General features: G+C 40.7%; 1 pseudogene; it reads left to right on the top strand.

Moving 5' to 3' along the window:
- Positions 1 to 516: 516 nt before the first annotated feature.
- Positions 517 to 19,652, top strand: part of LOC113080113 (protein SSUH2 homolog) — a 41,256-nt pseudogene continuing 22,120 nt past the window's right edge.

Below are 19,652 nucleotides of genomic sequence, written 5' to 3'. Positions count from 1 at the left end.
ACATTTCAGATGCTATGGAATGAGATCGGTCCGCTGGTTGGGATTTACCGTCCATAGCGCAAAGTCACATGACATTTTCGATGCGCTTGGAGGAATTTTTTTTTTTTTTTTTGCAAAATGCATTTCCATCTCCCATTATTCGCATTAACCCTTTTTCGCTCAAGTCAAAACCACTTCAAGTGAGCATAAAAACTTAAGTCAAGTTAAAAATGAAGGCAATTTTATGTTTCCATCACTCGATTCTGATACGATACTTTAAAATGCACATAAAAGCAGGGTTATGGAAACCCAGCTAATGACTATTTTTAATAATACAAAAAAATATATATCACAAAAATGTGTAAAAGCAATTATTTTCAAAAACAACTGTTGTCGTATAACCAGCGGGACAGCAGTGATGTGTAAACTGAATTTGGTGACTCTACAGTGTATTACTGTGATGATATTGACTATTTTATTAGTAACTTTTTTCGCTTTCGCACTTTGCAGACGGTCCCTTCGGACTTTCCTGTCAGACAGTGCATATTTTGTACAGAGCGGAGAAAAGCTTGTTTTGATGAAATCTCGCTTGTAACCAGTTTTCTACATCAATACGAAATAAAAGAGGCTTCAATTGTGTGGTAGAAACATTTTGCTCGCGAGTTATTGATCCGGAAAAGTCGAATCTGTGAATATCTTGCCAACTTTTTCCGAACTGTTTTTAAGTTCTCACTCCGTTTGCAAAATGGAGAGAACGACTATGAGGTAAGTTAAGAAAAAATGTTTCGTCATAACCGATATGTACATTGTTTGAGCCCAAGCTGACTTCGTTAATCTTCCTCTGAAGTGACTATGGAGCTAACCAAGGCATCGTTAACCCGGTTTATGGATTACCAGCAGCAGGTAAGAGTTTACGCAGTCTCAGATTTCCACAGGGCGGCACCCCATGACTACTTTTTCAGCGCCAGTAAAATTAGGCCACCAAGTTTCTGCTTAATGCAATTCGAAAAAAAGCTATATTTTACGTAGGCCTAGTCTATTTCGCTTTGTAAACAGTATAGTTAGTATGCATTATTAATATTATTATTAATATAAAAATTAGCATGCAGAACTTGTTTTGTATGTGCGCACTTGGATAGGTTAAATGCAGAGCACAAATTCTATAGATTCTATTTATATATGACACTAAGTAATTTGCTTATGCAAGTTTACACATTTACAATTACTTATTATTTAGCCTATCATTACTCGGAAATATATATTGTACGTTTTAATCCTCTGGAACACACAACAAACATCTTAATCTTGATTAGAACATGATGCAAAGCTGTGTCTCTTTTCATATTTAATAATTAATTTTGGAGAAAGATTTTTTTATTTTTTTGTTAAAGGTCTTCCTTTAACGGACATCAATATAAGACGACACTGTAAAACAGTTTACACTCAAGCTGTTATATTCCTGTTATATATTGTCCAACATTCCTAATTTTTCTGTTATTCATTTAATTTTATATTTTGGTATTAGTTTATTATGCTAACACTTGAACATTTTCAACCGAAACCGACGTTTTCTTTTTGGTTCGAACTCTTAAAAAAAATGTTGTTCTGTTTTTTAGCTTGTTCACTGTACACACTGTCATTGCTCTGTTTATATATATATATATAAATATATATATATATATATATATATATATATATATATATATATATATATATATATATATATATAGTCAGAAATAACAAGGAGGCAACTTCCCGCGAGCGAAAATCAATGGAGAGCGTTGGATTGTTTTCCCCCTATGAAGGGTGTGTTTTTCAGATTATGACCCGTGTCTTTTTTTTTTTTTTTTATAAGTCAGAAATGACAGGGAGGCAACTTCCAGCAATTGAAAGTCAATGGAGAGCGTTGGATTGTAAGATTAGCCTATGTCTCTAATAAATATAGTCAGGCGTGTTGTTTAGACTGTCAACAGATTGTTGTGGTCTCATCTTGTGCGATTTCTTTCTTATGCGCAGCCTCAAAGTTAACTCTCCTGAAGTGATGTATCGATTACCCTTATTCCCGTTCGCAGTGCCCTTTGAACTAAACATGTTAGCTCCCTTCTGAAAGGAATCTCACTTAAAATGACTGAATACCCTGTGAAGTCCACTTCGCAGTTACGGTCGAATCACGAACATAACCAGGTGAGCAGATCACTGTCTCAATATTTGATTTCTCTAGTCTTTATCCACTCATCATCATCATCCACCAATCAGAACACACAAGAACTCTTTGACCACAGCTGCTGTGCTTCAAAAGCTCTTGCAGCAGCTCAACACTGGTTTTCTCTGAGGTGGTCGGATCACATCAGATTGTGGTTAATCTTGCAGATCATGACTTATATCTACTCTTCCTCTCCCTGCAGTTTGCTAATATAAAGATTCCTCCTTTGAACTCCCACCTCTTCTGTGGGTTTTATTGTTCTGGGTCTGAATTTGGGCTCCTGGGGTCTCAAAAAGAAACATTTTCAATCTCCAAGGTGAAGGTTATAACAACACACTTTTAGAAAAAAAGGTTCATTTGGGTTCTATATAGAACCATACGGTTCTTTACTCAACTCCAAATAACCTTTTATTCTAAAAAGGTTCTATAATGACAAGAAAGAACCCTTTTGGTACAAAGGTTCTTTAGGCTAGTATTAATTCATATATTACATTATTCTGCAACATTTTGTATTTGTAATTAAATTATTGTTTGTAGTAACTTAATATCACATTTTAATCATGCTGATTTTTGGAGAAAAACTGAAATGGCACTCTTCGTGTGATATTGATTAACTACATAAAATTATATAAATGCATACATTTTCTAACCCCCATATCTTGAATTTTGTGGTCATTCACATGCATTCATAAATGCATTTGAATACACCGAATAATGCAGTGAAAGAACGTACTCAAAATGCACACGCGCACTAGTATGACTTCATCATGTAACTTTACATTAGCCTAGATGCGTGCACTTTTTAGGCACGATTTGTTTAGTTTTTGAATATACTTGATACTGTTAAAAGGCACATCATTAAAACAAAAAATATGAGTTCACATATCAACTAATACTAGCACTTTTCCTTTTCTTGTCTTTTCAATTATTTAAAAAAAAAAAACCTGGCTATGCGTTCTATACTAGACTAACTGAGACTTGTCATGGCACTTGTATAGGCTACTGTTGTTGTTCTCTTGTTGACCTGACTGCTTCCATTGTTCTCATTTGTAAGTCGCTTTGGATAAAAGCGTCTGCTAAATGATTAAATGTAAATTTAATGTAATATCACACCCAAATACGCTTGGAAAATGTAATTAGAACTAGCTACTAAATTAGTTAAAAATGCTTATCCATATACAGCTATGATTCACGAACCCCAAACTGACTCAAATGATTCGCGAACTCCAAACTGCCTCAAATGATTCACTAACCAGCTCCGAACTCCCGAACTGACTCAAATGATTCGCGAACCCGCTTTGAACTCCCGAACTGACTCAAATGATTCGCGAACCCGCTACGAAATCCCGAACTGCCTCAAATGATTCGCGATCCCCAAACTGACTCAAATGATCCACGTACCCTCTTTGAACTCCCGAACTGACTCAAATGATTCGCGAACCCGCTACGAACTCCCGAACTGATTCAAATGATTTGCGATCCCGCTCCGAACTCCCGAGCTGATTCAAATGATTGCGATCCCTAAACTGACTCAATTGATTCGCAAACCCACTTTGAACTCCCGAACTGATTCAAATGATTTGTGATCCCCAAACTGACTCAAATGATTCGCGAACCCGCTTTGAACTCATGAACTGACTCAAATGATTCGCGAACCCGCTACGAACTCCCGTTCTGATTCAAATGATTCGCGATCCCCAAACTGACTCAAACGATTCGCGATCCTGCTTTGAACTCCCGAACTGACTCAAATGATTTGCAAACCCGCTACGAACTCCCGAACAGACTCAAATGATTCGCGAAACCTGCTACAAACTCCCGAACTGATTCAAATGATTTGCGATCCCCAAAATGACTCAAATGATTCGCGAACCCGCTCCGAACTCCCAAACTGACTCAAATGATTCGTGATCCCATATCGAACTCCCAAACTGACTCAAATGATTTGCGAACCCGCTACGAACTCCCGAACTGACTCTAATGATTCGCGAACCCGCTCCAAACTCTCGAACTGATTCAAATGATCCGCGAAGCCGCTCCAAACTCCCGTACTGATTCTAATGATTTGCGATCCCCAAACTGACTCAAATGATTTGTGATCCCGTATCGAACTCCCGAACTGACTCAAATGATTTGCGAACCCGATACGAACTCCCGAACTGATTCAAAAATGATATGCGATCCACAAACTGACTGATCCCCCTCATTTTTTCTTTTTCTTGAACCTTAACTAGTAGATAATTCATAGTAGTTCTCCAGTAGGTATCACAGAATTTATTAGTTACTGATTAGCTAACTGTTACTTAACACAATCATAAAATTATATTACATACTGATTAGTTAACACATCTTTCTTATTAGTTAACAGTAGTGAGTACAGTCCTGTTCCTCATGTACATACTATGTACTTATTATAGTAATTACAATAACTATGTAATTACAAGGTACTAACCCTGAACCTACCCCTAAACCTAACCCTACCCCATGTAGTTACCTTGTATTACCAGAACTTTCTTAGATAAATACACTGTAAGTACACCATAAGTACATGTTAGTACACGTACTGTAAATTAAAGTGCAACCAAGTTAAGTGTTAATGAATAATCACCTGTTATTTCTTCAGTAATTCCTTATTAGTTATGTAGTAAGTAAGAAACAGTATTCTAAAGTGTTACCTTTGCTTGAATCCAAAAGAGTTTATTAGGTCAGTAAACGCAAGTCCTAATGCATCATTTTTATTATCAACTTGAATATTAACGTTGTCAAAGTCCAGGGCCGTTTTTTATTCCCAGTCCATCCCTGAGTCTAAATAAATTGTTCAGATTAACAAAGCACGAGGTTTTATCACGATTAAACGTGGAGTTATGTTCTGTATTGCAAATATGAAAACAAGCGTATGTGCACCAATAACTACGCTTTGTATCTGCTGAGAGCTGATCGAGATTTACATGCTTGACCGACTGACCCTGTATACTCTCATTCATTTCATTCACGAACTTGAGTAACACTTTTTGACAGGATGAAACAGTTCACAGAGCTGTTCACGAGCTGCGCATGCGCTGCTAATAGTGCCGCGCTCGCACACTGCTGTGGAGGGAGGAACTTCAGTGAACGAGAAATGAGTCTTTTACTGTCTATGGTCAGTGGATTACGTAAACGAGAATGATTCGTTCACCTAAATGATTTGTTCACGAACAAACCTTTACCTATAGCCTATATTGATAAGGTCTAAGTAGCAACATAGCTTCCGTGATTTCCACAATGCACGGGGGGGGTCGGGGCGGGTCAAGAAATTTTACTTTATTTGCGAAAAAAATCTGACCCGCGCATCACTATCGTGTATTGTCACTTACTCCACCAGACTCACTCAGTTCCCACAGGTCTTGGCCTGTGGGATTTATAGAATGTATGGATTTTTCACAAAGGTATTTCAACACAGTTCACATAAATCACAATAAGTATTTCAGAAGCTTTGCAATAAATAAATAAATGTTAGAACGTATAGTGCATTTTTTGTGATATTTGAAACAGAATGGTTACTATATGTCTTTGGTGCACATCCAGTGAAAAACTGACCAGTTCACTTAAATCCCATTCAGCAACAAGCATGCACGGACCTGCTGCACCCCCTGCAAACATGTTCGATACAGTCCCTGGATATGAAGGAACAGTGGCTGGCGAAGGCGGTAAGAAGCATGCAAGTGCATCTAACAAAACACTTCAGCATGTTTACAAGTTGAAATCACATAAATGTCACTACAAAATAGTAATTACAAGTGAAAAACTTTAAGCCCCAAGTTTCAGAATAGAGGGCATGTTAGTGCAAGTTGCATGTACAAAATACCATAGTATTGTGCAGTTACCATATAATATATAAAAATTTAATTTAAAGCACCTTCAGAAATTTTTATAAAAACATATATAAGCAAAAACACAGATGCACATTCTCTTTTCATCATTTTTTAGATGCAGAGAAAACCTTGTTGAATTTTGTGTAGAATAGGTACATTGCCATCTTCGTCTGAGAAAATGATTTAAACACACCTTACGTCGTAAATACGAATTTTCCAAAAGGACTTGAATGCAACAGTAGACCTTATAGTGTTTCAAGCACAGAAATACATGAATAAGCTTAGTTTTGTTTCTGTTTTCTAAGGTGGGTATCTTCCACCTCCCATGCCATCTGTACCGATGCCAGCGCCTGCACAGACCCCCAGCCCACCAGTCTGGCAGTAAGAGCTTTTTATCACTTAATGCACACATTGACTCATAAACACTCACCTATGATTATTGCAATGTTTATACAAAGATGGGCATTCTTCATTTCAATAACAGTTTTTTAATATAATTCTGCTGATTCACCTTATTCTGCACTATGACCTGAATGCGGTGTGTCAGTTTAGTAAAACACATAAAAAGGGTCATGGAGGTACTAAAAATGTCACAACATACCATGTTAGACATGTGCAAAAGTCACTAACATATTGATATTTTCTCTTTGCTGTCAGTATACCCTCCATCTCAGAGGACAGGGCACGTGTAGCTTTCGCAACATACGTCTCCAGCAAGTGCTGCTATAGTTCTGCCCCCGTCAGAGAGGGAGTAATAACCAATATGGAGTCCTTTAATACCTACAGGGTGAGACCTACAATAAATCATCTTCATTATCACTGTAACAATGAGCCAGAGACGTTCGGATCCATATGCAGAACTTTTATTAAGAATGGTCAGACAGGCAATAATCAGTAACGGTGTCAGGTATGACCAGGATCAATAACAGAAACGAGCAGAATGTCAGGGCAGGCAGCAGAGTCGATAAAACAATCCAAAGGTCAGGTATGGCAGGAACAAACACAAGGAAAACCGCTCGGAAATGTCAGACAAGCTAAACAAGACCTTGCAATGTGGTGGAGTGAGTGTGCTGCTTATATATGTGTGTAAATGAGGTGCAGGTGTTGCAAGGAAATTGGCTGAAGAATGAGGTGCAGGTGTGGCAAGGTGATTATGAAGCAGTGACTCATGGGAGATATAGTTTGGGTGTGGTGCAACAGTATGAGAAATGCTAGTGTCCAAGTGATGATATGGTGACATCTGGTGGTTGATGGGTGGAATGTTCCTGAGTGGAGTGCCCTCTACTAAAGTCCATGGGAACTCAAGCTAATGATCATGACAATGGCCATCGTTTTCTTCTTTGGTATGTGTTTTTTTTTTTTTTTTTTTTTTTGCATATAATGTATAAGACATATAATTTTAAATCCTGGAGGAGGATGAGCAGGTTCTTACAGAAATGGCTTGGACCACCCTGAAGCCTAAGCAGTATCACTTTATATGGGCAAAACAACAAGCTGAAACTCCCCATCACCAGCCTTAAAGAATCCATGGTGATCCGCACTTGGTACTTGCTGCAATACTTGGAGTCTTCAGACCCAACAGTCTCTCAGGCAGGGATTGAGGTCAGGACAGGGCTGAAATGGAAGTTATCTGAGGCTGTGGATGTTGCGGAGTCACATCTGAACAAAGGGCATTGGTGGGCACAGTGGTTCAAGGAAGCGCAGACCTGAGCAGCAACACGGCATCATGCTATGGCAAGGCAAGGAGGATGGATAATAGGTCGCAGCTCCAGGATGAGGTCAGAGCATTGCTTGAGGAAGTGCGAGACAGCAGGATTGTTAGGATGCAGCAGAAGGGAGCCTGGACAAGTTGGGAACAAGTAGTAGAACTCAAAGTTACTTAGTCCAAGCTCTTGAAATCTAAGCCCTACTGAATAAAATTCTTAATCCAGGCTGTCTATGATGTACTACCAAGCCTGTCCAATCTTTTCTGCTGGGAGAAGATAGAGTGACCAACTTGCCCTCTGTGCCTAAAGAAGGAAGCCAGGATCACATCCTTAGCAGCTGTCTAAGAACCCTGAGTGAGGGGCGCTATCGTAAGTGTCATGACAAAGTTCTGAAGAGCATTGCACAGGGTTCCTCAAATCCAGTCCTAGAGGACCACTGCCCTGCAGAGTTTAGTTCAAACCCTGATCAAATTCAGATACCAACTCAAGCAAGTTGTCTCTGGCTCAGGAGAGGAGAGCCTTGGGTGGGGTAGTGGTACCTGGACACAAGTTGGGACTTAATCAATCCTGACTGGGTCACCTGGGCAAGGGTGTCTGATTATGAAAGATCCGAAACCCGATGACGCCAAGAAACATCACTGATGATGTGTCCAGAAGCATCAAATGGTGATGTATGTTAAAACTTGAAGTGATATGTGGTTGATAGAACTAAATGTTGCTTCTGTTCTCAGTATCGTTTGGAGACGTTCATGGAGTCCAGATCTACTGAATGGAGTCAGGAGCCTTACACAGGTACCCAGAAGTCAAATAGGCCATGCTTACACTTCATGCTGTCTCTTGCTTTCATTTACAATGGATACAAATCTAATCTTGTATTCCTGCACTATATTCAAATCTTGCATGATGCAAATGCCAGGAAGGAAAATTATCCTTAGGGATGCACTGATGTATACCCAGAGAATACTGAACAAGAGGGGTAAAGCAGAACCTTTGCACACATGGATATTGCAAGACATATTTCAGTGGTAACTTTGGGTGTACTCACACTGCCAGTTTGAACCGTGCCCGAGTGCGTTTGACCACCAAAGCGCGGTTCGTTTGACTAGTGTGAGTGCTCCGAATCGTGCCCGTGCCCGTGCCTAGTGTGAGTACACCCTAAATTATTGTTGTTGTTGTTGTTTTAGGGTTAGGTTAAATCACATTTTAGATTTTAAAAGAAAATCACTGTAAGAACTAAATAAACACAGCACAAGAAGTGCACATTAAACTCTCTTTTTCTCTTGTATTATAATCAACATACAGCTAATATATATATATTTCATTCATTTTCTGGGTGTGCTTAATAAATGACAAACTTTAAGTCAGAAGAACTGCATGCTTTCCATATCCATATAGCTCTGTAGACTGGAAAACCTGTCAAAAGGGGGAAGTCGTGGTTGCAAAGTTCGAGTCTCGGGATGGCAGGTAGTGTAGGTGGTGGGGGTGAATATACAGTGCTCACTTCACCCTCAATACCATGACTAAGGCCCAATCCCAATTCTATTTTATCCCCTTCCCCTTCCCCTCCGCCTACCCCTTTGCCTTGAAACAGAGTGTCAAGGGATAGGGGAGAAAATATTCCCTTAAGAATTGGTACACCACTACTATGCCATCACACGTCATCATTCGTTGTCTAGCTCTTACAATACACACATATACTGGTGTGCTGGTGTGCATTAGATCCTTTAATTATTGTTCTGTATTAATGAGCTGCTTACTGACACACAGACATATCAGAAATCGCACAGCTCACACATCCAGGAGAAAATAAACTTGTCAGTGCTGCCCCACAACTTTTATTAAATACAGTTTAAATACTGAATCGCTACATTATATTTTCCAGCGACGAGAGGATACAATCGCTGTTTTAAAGTAAACTCACTCTAAAAAAATTAACGCACAGACTCAAATACACGCAACTTCCATTTCTCTTTCTCTCTCTCTCGCCCTCTTTCTCTCTAGAATAGGCAATATTTTACTTTCTTTTTTTTGCGATTTCTAATTATTGGGGGGGATTAGCCCCCATCAATGTCTATGGGAGTTATCGCCCTGATCAGACATATGCTGTGGCATTATCATGCAGTCTGTAATGATATGACGTTAGCAAATATTAGCAATTTTTTTCCTAACATTTCTTTGAGTAATATGAACTCACAATTGAATTTAACATAAAAAATGATTACCTTTCATTAAAATCTTTATTTATGCAAAAAAAGATTACATTTATGTGTCTTTTTGTTCGCTGTAGCAGCCATGTTGCCAATATAATTCATACCCCTTCGTTTGAAGTTTGAAAAATCTTTCTTTGAAGGGCTATGTGGTCCTTCCCCTAACCCCTACCCCTCAAACCAAAAGAGAATCGAGACACCCCTACCCCTTCATGTGAATGCGCAAAACAGAGGGGTAGGGGTATAATTGGGATTGGGCCTAAGGGTGCCCTTGAGCAAGGCACGGAAACCCCAACTGCTCCCTGGACGCCGCACCATAAATGGCTGCTGATTGTTCTGGGCATGTGTTCACGATGTGTGTGTATGTGTGTGTGTGTGTTCACGGTGTGTGTGCACTTTGGATGGGTTAAATGCAGAACATAATTTCCAAGTATGGGTCACAATACTTGGCTGTGTCACTTTCACTTTTCACTTTAAAAATAAGAATCCTGCCTTAGTAAAAGGATATTTCATACATATTTGAACTTAAAAAAAAACTAATTAGAAGATTAATCATAATAAAGTTCATACATTTCTGTACCTGAAAACTGTTAAACTACCTAAAAAGTACTTTTTATTTAATATGTATCTTGGTTCTGTTGTATTTATGTAGGCTTGCTGAATGTTAAATGGATCCAATCCATATTCATTAGAAATTATGTGATGATGCAGCAATAAAACTGCTAGTATAATTTAATGCAGGTGTTTTTAAACTTTGCTGATTTAAAACATGATTAAAATTCTATCTATTTTGATGCCAAATTTCTAATAAGAAAGGAAGTGACAAATATTTCTATTGGAATCAGACAATAAGTGTTTGCTCAAATCGGTATAGGTATTGCCCCCACCCAAAAAAACTATTGTACATCCCTAATTTTCCTGCATTTAATGTGGCTCCTAATCAATAAAAGCATAACATTTCAGGTCAGCCTGTGGATGCTGGTGTTCAGCCTGCTCCAGGTCCGTGGCAGATTACAGCTCAATCTCCGGCCTTCTTTCAAGAGCACAAGCAGAGCATTAAAGTGCCCTATACTTCCTCAGTCAAGGTTTGACCTTTAACCACATGATCCACAAAAACGAACTAACATTCGACACACTTTAGCCACTTTTCCACTGTCTGACTGAACAGTTCTAAGAATGGTAAAAAATTTCCACTTATGCTTGGTATGGCATGGCACAATTGTAAACAGTTCTCAGCCTGCAATTCTGAGCACAATTGGCTGGTAGGATGTCTGTAGTGATGTCTCCTCTCAGAATTAGTCACTTGATTATTGTCTGCCCACTAGTTCCCTTTCAGTTGGTGACCGATGAATTGCGATCTCACTTTGAGAGACCAATCTACTTTGATTGTAAACTAAACGAATTATGGAATTATTGCATCAGGCTGCGGATGATCTCAGCATGAGCATAAAAAGGCAGCAGGTGCAATGCATACCAGCTTTTCGGTTCAGAGCTGAGTGATAACATCGTTCTTCTCCATCCAGTGTTTCAAGTGACTATGAGTTCAACGCCCTATTGGAAGCTTCTGGTGTTGGCGGTACGACGTTTCAGTGGCGGTTGTTCAGAGTTGAGCATGTTGTGCACTTCAGGCTGCCGTTTCACCTGTGCATTTCTGAATGTGGTTCTCAGTGCCCCGCCCTTGTGCCTTTCTTTCTGGAAGTGGATGTCAAGCTCACCAGGGTGTGGACAGCACCTTTTACTGCCAAAAAACTGGCTGGTGGGCTACTCCTCCCTCACCACCCTTGACGGTGGTGCAGATAGGGGTACATGGGGGTCCTCTGGTAGAGAAGTCGTATTCTATGCAGTTGTATCCTAATACCTCCTCCACCCAGCAGGACAAGCCATTTAGGTACTCCTCTGGCATGTTCGGTGATGCTTATATAGCCTGTGGAATAACTGCATCCGCCTTACACATTACAGCGTTACTGCAGATGTACCAGGCCAAGGCACTGAAGGACCTGCACAGGTGTGGTCACAACCCAGAAGTTCTCAGAGAACTCAGTACCACTACTGACCTCGTGCTACGAGCAACAAAGGTCACTGCGCGGTCTCTAGGCTGTGCAATGTCAACTATGGTGGTCCAGGAGTGCCAAAAGTGGCTGTTCTATATGAGGGACACTGACAAAGTTGGTTTCTTAATGCCCCTGTTTCACAGAACAGCCTCTTCAGCGATGCAGTTAAGAACCTGGCACAGCAGCTCTCGGCTGCACAGAAGCAGACTGAGACCAATCTGCAGGCCGCAGCGCCCCAGCCTGTTTGTCACCGAGGGCGGTCCCCGCTTCTCCAGAAAGTGAGAGGGAGGAAGCTGCTCTTTGGAGGATGGTAAAGCACCTCTCGCTCCACTGAATGGAGCCGGATGGAGAATCTTGAAAATATCAATGTGAAAGCAGTTTCTCTATATCTATGGACCCAATCAGCCCAGCCATGGTTTCTGGGTGCCTGGCTAGCGCTACCCAGCCTGTCTACACAGGCAGTTCTGCAATCCCATAGCAGGTCAGAACTTGCCCGCCACCTCCTCCTCTGGAGTCAGAAGGTTCTGAGGTCACTTCATGCCTTTCACATTCCAGGCCTGCTCAACCGTATGGCCGTTGAGCTGTCTCAAGCTACGCTAGTATCACCATGAGTAGCGTGAGTAGCGTCACTATCCCCGGAGAGTCCAGCTGATTTGAAGAATCAATTTTGGTTTCTGAGCTGCTCAGACCTATTTGCCTCTCCAGAGACCTCTCATTGCCAGTTGTTCTAGCTGGCACACAGCCTGCCATGTGGCCTGCATGAGTATGTGCTTCCCACAGTGAGACTTCTCGCAAAGACACAGTGCAAGGTTAGGGAGGATGAGGAGCAGGTCTTGCTTGTGGTGCCGTATTGGCCCACTCAGACCTGGATGGGACGCGGAGGTTCTAGGTGACCTACCCCCAAGAGGTAGTGGACATCATCACTCTGATGAGAGCATTGTCTACAAGACCCTCCGTCTTTACGTTTTTACGCCTTGAAGTGGAACCTGTTCATTGAGTGGTGTTCTTCTCGTAGAGAAGATCCCAGGCAATGCCTGATCAGGGTCGTGATTTCCTTTTTGCAGCAAGGTCTGGAGCAAAGGCTATCTCCCTCCACCCTTAAAGTTTATGTCACTATGATCATGAACCTGGACCCAGTGGAAGGGAAGTCGGTAGGTAAGCATGACCTGGTCATTAGGTTCTTTAGGGGGACCAGAAGGTAAAATTATCCACAGTCCCTCTACATACCCTCTTGGGACCTGTCTCTAGTGCTTAAAACACTACAGCAGGGCCCAATTGACGCTTTCAGTCGAGCTAAAGTTTCTTTCGTTGAATACTCTGCTCCAACTTTCACTGGCCTCCTTCAAGAGTATAGAGAACCTGCACGCATTTTTTTAGATGATTTGTGCCTAGAGTTTGGGCCGGCTGACTCCCAGGTAATCCTGAGGCCCCGGCTCGGCTATGTGCCCAAGGTTCCCACTACTCCCTTCAGGGATCAGGTGGTAAGCCTGCAAGAGCAGCCCCTGGAGGAAACAGACCCAGTCCTAGCTTTGATCTGTTTTGTCCGGAAATTAAGATGCTACGTTGACCAAACACAAAGCTTTATGACCACTGACTAGCTCTTTGTCTGTTTCAGCCAGCAGAAGGGGAGAGGCGTCTTTAAGCAGAGGATGGTCCATTGGAGTGTGGATGCGATCATTGCAAACTGTTCGGGTTGCAAGCTCACTCTTTTAAGAGTGTTGCATCCTACTGGGCACTGGCTTGTGGTGCCTCGCTGACAGGTATTTGTAGAGCTGCAGGCTTGGCAACCCCCAGCACAATTTCGCTAGATTCTATAGCCTTCGTGTGGAACAGGTATCCTTCTGTGTTCTCACCTCAAATGGATAGTGGCCGAGCGGCAAGCTCCCGTCCTCTCTCGTGAAGCCAATATGGAAGTGACTAAAACTGTAATCGACTGGCCTCTTGAGGCTGGCTGCAAAAGTGAGTAAATTTCATAGACTCCCAATGTTAAAATGCTCAACTTTACAGCAGAAAAAAACTTTTACAGCCTGGTGCAAAAAATTATTTTTGTCTATAAATCAAATTTTACTCTTTATGACAACTGTGAGAGGGGTGAATTTTTTACAAGCCATCTGTTTAAATTATTTTTATCCTTAAAGTTCTGCATAATTAAGGGCGTGGCCACTTGAGGGACAGGTGGATTGCCGCTGCTGTCACGGCTGTCACATTTCAGCAACCAGCTCTCGCCTTTTTGCCTTTTTTTGATTACCCCAGAGTGACGCACAGTGACGCGCTGCCAAGATGGCGACGGCCCGCTCTGCCCACTTTTGGTTTCAAAAAAACCTATGGGTGACGTCACGGACACTACGTCCATGTTTTTGGTAGTGGCACTGAGAGGCCCCGGTTAGTGTCAGCTTGCTAAAAACTACTCCATATTGTCCGTACTGTTTACCCTGTCAAGCTCCTCCATCCCCTTGGCAGCCAGACATGGGAAAACCTCTTTCTCTCTCTCTCTGTAGTTGACCAAGTGCATTATTTGACTAAAGTAAATATAAATATCTGATCATCCTCCATAACATGGTCGCTATTTACATCTCGTATGGTATGTTAACACTTGTGTTACCAAAACAACAACTGATGAAATTGTATTGGAGCGCTGTTATCAGCCCCACAGTGGACCATTAAACCAAATCCATACCAGCTGGGATGAATCTGATTGCATTGGCATGGAATGGAATGGATAAGCATTCGAATGGTTTGTCCTGATGGTGGAAAAGTGGCTACTGTTCAACACATTCTAAAAGTAGGGTGACCATATGCGCAGTTCATATGGGACACGTCCCAGCCAGGATTTGAATAATGCCTAAAACATCAGGAGCAGCTTGACCAATAACATGCAGGTATTGTACATAATCGACCAATTGTGGGGCTGCGTGTGAGAAGGTGAGATCTAGAGGGAACAATCAAAGCGAAGCAAATATGCGCACGTGTTTGTTTGTTCAATTGACTTGAAGCATCGCTGCGCACAAATCCCAAAAAACAACAAAGTGTGGCGCAATGCTTCAAGTCAAAAAAATGAACAAACACGTGAAAGCGATTTGCACCTGCACAGTGCAAATAGCCAAAACCTGGATATTTTAGGCAATATTAAAATCCTGGCTGGGACGTGTCCCGTATGAACGGCACATATGGTCACCCTATCTAAAAGGTGTGACAGCATTTTATTTAATATTTAAGATCACCAGAACATTCATTTTAATTATTTTGTTTGTGGAGCAAAACAGTCGAGTTCCGGAATCAAAGTCATATTAATTTTCACATTACGATAGTGAATTTAAAATGATAAAATAAAAAACTTTAAAGACAGATGTGCCGATAGCTATGTGGTTTGCTTTCATGACTTACAACTGTTTAACAATGACTTTTAAAAATCCCCAAGGGAATAATGAATGGGGACAAAGAAATAAATCTGGATCCAAGACTGCTGAAAAAGTGTTTTACTTTCTAAAGTACAAATGCTTTTTGGCTTCCTGCCACAGGTGAACTTGCCAGAAATAGTTATGTTCAATTAGTCAGATCATATTTTAGGGCATTATATTCTGTTTGCACCTAGAACTGTCACTTGTGTCTGGGAATGGGAAGAAACCCCTGTACCACCTGTGCTGGAGCTGGAAATGTAAGTAAATTTTGACTAGCACAGACTGAACCAGCTGCGTGCCGGGCATTTCATTGTTATCAAATAAAAATAAAGCACCTGTACTGAGTAAAAGTATCTCTTTGTGTGGTGACTGGAGAGCAATTCAAGTTGAATTGTACTGGAATTGTGCACACAAGCCACAGAATGTTTTTTAATTTTTCATCATATGACAAACAGCCTAATATATATGACCTGTTTGTCCTCTATTGTTTTCCATGTGCAGAAAGTCTGTCGGCTGTGTAATGGTTCTGGTTTCCGTCATTCTAATGACAGCTGCACGCACTGCAATGGGCGCGGACGTGAAAAGTAAGTCCTTTATAGCTGTATATAATAAGAAATTTTTATTAAACAAGTTTCTCACAAAAACAAAAAAAAAATTTTTTACGTCTTAAATGACTTTATTTAATTCATATACATTTTACATATATATATATTTTTAAATAAAATTATATTGTATTTCTATAACTTTTGTGGCTACTGTGGGTTGAATTCAGATTAAATCCTGCAGGGGGCTTGGTATTTCTGAGTTTTGACTTGTTTGGTGTCTTTCAGCTGTACTTCATGTAGCAGCAGAGGCTCCTGCCAGTGTGACACCTGCCGTGGAAAGGGAAAGCTGCTTGTATTCATTAACCTCAATGTTAAATGGTACGATCTGTATGATATAACATTCATGATTGATAAGGCAGGCATCCTGGCTATTGCTATATTAACTCAGTCACTGTTTATGAAGTGAGGTTTGTGTAACGGTGTACAAACTTCATAATCATCGGGAAGAAGGAGGCGGGAACCGGCGGACAATCAAATGACATTTTAATGAAAAAAAAAAGACAAAACAGCGCGTCAGCCCCTCACGGACGACTGACGTGCTCTTGTGGCCTGGTCCTCTCTCGTCCTTCACTGTCGTCGCTCCAGTTTTATATCCTTCAATCTCCTCCGTGGGACTCGAGACCGGTGGGTCGAGCAGATGTCACTCATTTCCAATCACTCCACCGGCCTTGCTCCTGTTCCCACGGCTCTCGGCCCCGCCCCACTCGTCACATACACCCATCGCCCCACGCAGGCCGGGGGGTACCCACGAGACTGCACTCTACCCCCCCCCCCCCCCCTCCCTCCCTCCAGGGGGACAGCTCACGGTGACCTGCGGGAACCTGGGGGTAGGACAGACTAGACATGGAGCAAAAAAAATAAAAATCCGGTTGCCAGACGCACTGCTGCTCGGTTTTGGGCAGCCGGCAGGAGTCCCCCGTTCCCTGCTCCTCCCCATTCTTGGCGGATGGCAGCAGGCTCCGGCCCCCTGGCGAACGGTGCCGACTCCTCCGCTCCCTCATGGATGGCAGCCGCCCCTCCACATCACAGGCGGCCGGCCGGCAGCGAGCTCGCCCGTCCCATCCCGTCTTTGAAATAAAAAGAAATCAAGTCATTATTACATAATAAATGATGTTTTCATTAACAAGGTTCGGGAGGAGCGCGTCAGATACTTGGCCTTATCAACACAGGTGGACCACAATCTAGTAATCAATCCCACAGTATAAATATCGCTGACTTGCTCTATCCATTGACAGTTAATCAGCATCCCTCCTCCACCCCATCTCTTCACTTCGAGTTCACTTTATAATTAGACGGGGAAGGGGGGGGTACTCTAGATTCGGGCCATTCCTGAGCTCGGAGCCCTTCCCCAGACAGCACGCCAAATACACATACCATACCTAAGCTAATTATATGTAAGCGTGAACTCGTGAATCAGAAGACTTAAAAATTTCTCATTCTAAAAGCTATTTTTGAAACCTATTTCAGGAGCATAGAGAAGGATGATTTCGTAGCGCAAGATTCAAGTGGTCTGAGAGTGGATAAACTGGAGGAAGTTTCTGGGAAGGAGCTCTTTAAAGACTCCCAGTATATGGTACGAACATACCATACATATAGTGAGAGGTTTGTTGAAATGTGTAAGTTCATCAGATGGTTCTGTTTACTGTAGGTCTATCCAGTGAGGGCTTTCCAGATGTTTCTGTTGCACAAGCTTCTGAGCGTTTAATAAGAGAACATCAGGGGAAATATGCCCAAACATCCCGCATTTTACAACAGGTACCACTGTCTTCATATGTTTATGTGCTTCCAGACCTTTTTATATTTTCATTTTTATCACTTGATTATTACCATTCATAGTTTTCAATTATAATTTGTATGTTTGTATATAATAAAACAATGCAAATAACAAACTGTGCTATATCATTTACAGTCTGTAACTAGAGACAACCATCACGCTGAATCTTTCTGTAATGTGATCTGTTTCAGAGGCAGACGATCGAGCTCATTCCCATAACCAAAGTGAACTACATGTGGAAAGGAAAGCCTAATTTTTACTATGTGTTTGGAAATGAGTTTAAAGTGAACGCTGATGACTATCCTGCCACCTGCTGCTGTTCTGTCATGTAACATCAAGCGATATGACTGAAATCTTATATCACAAAAACAATATATATCAAAATATTTTTTTTCTTTTAAAAAGTGTTTTAAGATATTAAAATCTTTGATATCATAGAATTTAAATAATCATTGTCACCAATGTCAGTATTAAACTTTATACTAGCCTAAACAGAGACATAAAAAACAGGGCTCACTGAAAGATAAATAAACAGTGATGAAATAAGGATAAGAAACTAACTGCAAGGAATAGGACAAATACAATTTACAATAAATAAGAAAAGCTACATACGTTGTATAAACTGACTAGTCTTCACTGTGTTAAGTTAGTTCTTCTTCTTATCAAAATTTTAAAAGTGATTTAGTCAGAGTAGTGAGAGATTTTCATATTAATCTCAGCTTCCCATTAAAGACTAAAGTCCGTATTTAATATACTGTTATGTGTTTTCTTTTTCATCTATTACTCTCTCGTAGGCCTAAATCCATGTGTTTATGAGGACACTAACAAAGCATGTAAGTGTTTATGTAATCGTTCAAGGCCAATAAAGGGGCAAAAATAGGCAGTGATTATTTGCACTAAGTGTAAATATCGATAGAGGCTATTTACACTAAGTGCAAATAATAGCAATAAATAAATAGCACTAAGTGAAAATTGCATATTTTCTTAGTGATAGATACTATTTACACTAAGTGCAAATAGTGATGGATGCTATTTAAACTAACAGTACACTACACTTTATTTTTAACAATATGCTATTTACACTAAGTGCAGATAGTGATGGATGCTATTTAAACTAACAGTACACTACACTTTATTTTTAACAATATGCTATTTACACTAAGTGCAGATAGTGATATAGTATGGAAGCATATGGGTAGCATTATTCAATTTGGGATGTAATATGCAAAATGACAATGCAATATGTAAAATGGCAATGCATTTCTGTATTTACATTTACATTTTCCAATACATTTGTGCAACGTTTGGTGCAAAATTGAAAATAAAAATTAAATTACATAAGTTTAATTTGCCATTTCCTACACCAGTTTTAATATGTAAAATGAATACAAATTTTAACGCTTTATAAGTTGCAAAATTAAAATGAAAATGTATTACAGAAATGATTAGATATGTCTAACATGTTCAAGCAAAAACTGTGGCAAAATGATCATTCAAATGCTATTTTTCTTAAATGCATTAACACTCACAGGCAAGACACTTACGATTGCATTTTCATTCAGTGACCCGCAATGAATGTAGCGAAATTCAATGTGCACATTGAAAATGCATTCCGAGCCGATCACATCTCCGCCCCCTCCCTCCCTGTCAATCACTGCGTGAACAAGGCGGGGCTTGCAGAAGGTCAGAGACTCAAGTGAGAGAAAATGGACAAGAAGACGGTTACCCCGTGTACGTTTTGATCATTTCCGTTTATGGCTTCAATATTTCATTCGCACTTGTGGGCGGAGCTGAAACGCTGCTTTCATCTGATTGGTCGAATCGCTCCGCTTTCAGCTCGGTCTTTTTATTCTTTCAGGCAGAATAAGAGTCAGTGCG

This window comes from Carassius auratus, unplaced genomic scaffold, assembly GCF_003368295.1.
Source record: "Carassius auratus strain Wakin unplaced genomic scaffold, ASM336829v1 scaf_tig00030267, whole genome shotgun sequence".
Taxonomy (NCBI): Eukaryota; Metazoa; Chordata; class Actinopteri; order Cypriniformes; family Cyprinidae; genus Carassius; species Carassius auratus.
This window is presented reverse-complemented; position numbering and strand designations above follow the sequence as displayed.